The sequence below is a fragment of the Rhinopithecus bieti genome, unplaced genomic scaffold (genome assembly GCF_001698545.2).
Source record: "Rhinopithecus bieti isolate Rb0 unplaced genomic scaffold, ASM169854v2 scaffold_40017, whole genome shotgun sequence".
Classification (NCBI taxonomy): domain Eukaryota; kingdom Metazoa; phylum Chordata; class Mammalia; order Primates; family Cercopithecidae; genus Rhinopithecus; species Rhinopithecus bieti.
In genome coordinates, this window is record NW_016816550.1 from 205,691 (window position 1) to 209,771 (window position 4,081).

The 4,081-nt window shown below is 45.7% G+C and overlaps 1 pseudogene; it reads right to left on the bottom strand.

The window, feature by feature from the left end:
• Nucleotides 1–1,323: 1,323 nt before the first annotated feature.
• The window catches only part of LOC108517163 (nucleolar transcription factor 1-like), a 117,994-nt pseudogene continuing 115,236 nt past the window's right edge, over nt 1,324–4,081 (bottom strand).

The following is a 4,081-nucleotide window of genomic DNA, read 5'->3' on the forward strand; positions in this document are numbered from 1 at the left end:
TATTTATCACAAAACAAATAACTGAATCCTCAATATTGAACTTTAAAATGATTTTCAATAGAATTCAAAACAATTATCATATTTCACTTTGATAGAATGAACTTCTAAAATTTTACTTTGATTCAATGAATTGGGTGAGAAAATTTAGCCATCATTGGAATTAACAGATTGTTTTATTTGAAGCATTCAATATCACTGATTTAAAACTGACCTTGCTTAATTATTTGCAAAGCTCTGCTAATGAAGTGAACACAATAACATCTATCAGTTCATTTTTAATATATGCACATGAACACTTGGGATAAAAATGAATGGCATTAATTTAGGAAAATGATGATTTGATCTAAATTAAAAGTCATGCTTTACTGAGTGATATGTAAATACACCTTCTGAAGGCACATTAATACATGTTAAATTGCCATCTTCAGGCCCAGGCTTCTTAAATTAACTATGAAGTTTTGAAACTATGAAATTTTCTAAGTGCAGTAAACCACCATGGCACGTGTATACCTATGTAACAAACCTGCACGTTCTGCACATGTATCCCGGAACTTAAAGTAAAATAAATTTAAAAAAGAAAGTACGAAGTTTTGAAATAAACGTGTATGTATCTTTCACAGATCTACCTCCTCGGATTTTATATAGCCAGTCATTGATATTATTTTGGCTCCCAGGGTGGCTGGTAAATGGCTCTTAAACTTTTGCGCAAATTACATGTCCATGATCAACTGTGTTGAGAAACAGAAAGTCAGTAATTCGGTTGTTATTAATAATCATGTGCTTCATTTTTTTCAGAATGAAGCATCTTATTTACAGCTTAATATATATGCATATAAAACACACTTCTGTCCCCTCCCCAATAAGCGGGTTCAGACACCTCCTTCCTACAGGGGACAGGGGAGAGGGCCATCAGGGCAGTGCCTATTTTCTCAAAGGCACTTACCCTCCTCTCCCGAAATGTTCCCTGCCTCCAGTTCCGATGCAGGAGGCCAGGCAGGAAGCCCCTCTGAAAAAGAAAGGGTTCGCCCCAAACTTCCACCCCACCTTGGTTTGAGCTGCCGTTGTGAGGACCTCGCTGAACTCTCTGGGACCCCTCATTTCTGCTCCCTGTTACATCATCCAAGCCAGAAGCACAAGTCACAAGTAGGTGGGGGTGTGGGGGACTGGTCTGGTGTTGGCTCAGTCAGGTGGTTACTCTCCCTGGAAGACCCCCCAGGGCTGATCTGATGTCTCTGAGGCTGTAGAATCCTGATTTGGACTCCTCCAGCCCCGTATCCCCACCATATTTTGTGAGGTGAGCTCCTGGGCTCTCCCTGGCTGATCTCAGTTGGAGTCAGCATCTGAGGAGTCCCTTGAAGAGGAGGAGTGGGTGGATTCATTGTCTTCATCCTCACTGCCATTCTCCTTATCATCCTTATCCTTGTCATCCTCCTTATTCTTGTCCCTATCCTTGATCTCATCCTCAATGCTGGACTTGGAAGAGTCCCCACCATCCTCAGAGGAGTCACTAGTCTCATCACCTTCCTCTTCTTCCTCTTCATCCTTGTTGTCCTTCTCCTCAGACTCCTAATTGGACTTCAGAGTAGTCCAGCTGGACTTGGAGTGCAGGTCTCAAAGCTTAGTCATGCTCTTACATTTATTGGAGATGTACTCTTTATAAATTACATGGTACTGGGGAGACTCTTGATGCAGAGGCCCGGGTGTACCTTGTACACTTCTGCTGCTCCTTGGCCGGCTTTTTGTAGTGCTCCTTCTGGCTCTGGGAGATGTGCTGCCAGCGGCTGCCAATCACCACAATGCATTCCTTCAGTGGCAGGTGGTTCAGCTCCCCATTGGACAGCAGCTCCTGGGAACTGTTCATGGGAGGCTTCTTGGTTTCTCCCAGGAACTTTATCTTCTTGGAAGAGTTTCTAGCAGCCAGAGATGCCTACATCTCGCTCGGCTCTCTCCCATATCACTTTTGATGTTTAGCTGCCTTCTTAATCCATAGCAGTTTCTCCTTATTCTTTATGTTATTCCAGGTCATCTCCATGGCTTTTGAGGGCTTCACCCAGTTGTTCTTCAATTGGGCCATGTAGTCACTAATGATGCTCTGTTGTCAGATCTCTGCTGTCTTGGGTGACTCTGGCAGCTTGCCCTGGGCCTAGTGCTCCCTCCTGGGCCCTGTTCTTGACCTTCTTCTTCCCAGATCATTCCACATTTTGGCCATCAGGTAGGTCCACTCCCAGAGAGCTCAGGCTGCTCCTCCCACAGCTGCTACCACTTCTCCTTAAAAAAAAAAAGAAAAAGAAATGAACATGTCCAATATAGGCCACTTAGGCTTCTCTGAGTTGCCCTTACCCCCATCTTGGGATGGCTTCTTGGAGGCCAGGCTGGTGGCTTGCTTCTTGTTGGTATTCAACATCTTCTCCTTCCCCAGGACCCACTACCACTCCTTCTTGGGGAAGGCTCCAAGTAAATGGAGGAGCTCCACCTCATAATGTTTCTTTTTCTGAATGTACTTGTGATAGGCATCCTCCTCCTTCTAGGAGAGGAGCTTCCACTGTTGGCTGCACAGCACCATGCACTCTCTGCTGGGTGTGTCCTTCATGTCAGCCATGAGCTCTTCTCAGTACAGCAAGTAGCTGTTTGGAAGTGGCTTGGTGGGTCATCCATCAAACTTGTCCTTGAGTTGCCATTCTCAGCCTTGGTGAGGGTGAACTTGGTGATGCCCACCCCACTGATATTCGGCTCAAGGTGCTTCTGGATATAGTCCCACATCGTCTCCTCATATTCCTTCTGCTGCTGCAGGGCCTTATTAATTCATTTCAGCCTCTTGTTGTCCAAGAGCTGAGACCACTGCTTCCTAGGAAGTCCTTCACCTCTTTATCTCCTTTGTAGTGGCAACTAGGCTCACTTTGAGATACACCTTCTTCTCATGAGTGTACCACAGTTGCTGGGGAATTTGGGGCTTCTTGGGGATATCTGACTTCTTATCATTCTGGATTGGGTCAGAGTGATCCTCTTTGAATTGGGTCAGGTTTCTACAGAACTTTTGTTTCTCCTTATGGAAGCCCTGAATATATTTCATCTTCTTCTCTGGAAACTGCTTGGATTTCTTGGATATAATCTTGGTCAGATCCAGATTGCTCATCTCAAGGGGAGTTTCACATACTTGTCCTGCTTGTTCATGAAGAAGGGAAATAAGGAATCAAGGAATTCCTTGGGAAATCTTCAGGTTTTTTTGTTTTGTTTTGTTTTGTTTTGCCTTTGTAAGGATTTGTAACATGTTTCTGAGCATTGAGGATCAATTCTGTCAATGTATCTCTACCCATTCAAACCTACAGAAAAGTCCTTAAATGCTACATTTTCCCACTCCATACGTGACTTGATAGTTTTGAACTTGGAGCTGTCATTGGCTGTAAAGTAATTTTTCAAGCATTGCGGCAAAGTCAGCATGTCTTCCTGGTACCAGCAGTCTTGGCCTTTGGGGGTGGCCATTTTCAGGTTTGTGGGGCGGTCAGTTTTTCTCTTTATCCTCCAGGTATCCAGCTACCTCTTCCATGGTGCTGGCTGGCAACCCAGGATCAAAGCCACCTCACCCTTTAGAAGACATACCAATTCCCACTCAGGCAGGCTGAGAGGTGAGGGACTTTCTATCCCTCTCCCCTCCCAAAGAAGAGTTGGGCACAGGTCCCACACTCGCAGAGATGACCAACCAAGACCCTAATAGACTTAATGGGTTGGTAGATGTGGGAGCATGCTCCTCCTCTTCTTCCTAATCTCTACCCTATCCCCTACAGCCTTGCTCCGTGGTGTGCACACTCCCCTGCCTCCTGGAAACTGCTTCCTGCTTCCATGTGCAGTGAGTACCCACTCTCCACCTTCCTTCCCCAACCCTGGCCAACAAAAACTCCTCCTTGGAGCACCCACCCAAGGGAGGCTCCAGGCTACAGGGCCTGAGCTTCACTTTAAAAAACTCATTGCGGGGGAGCGGAGCAAGATGGCCGAATAGGAACAGCTCCAGTCTCCAACTCCCAGCGCGAGCGACACAGAAGACCGGTGATTTCTGCATTTTCGACTGAGGTACTGGGGTCATCTC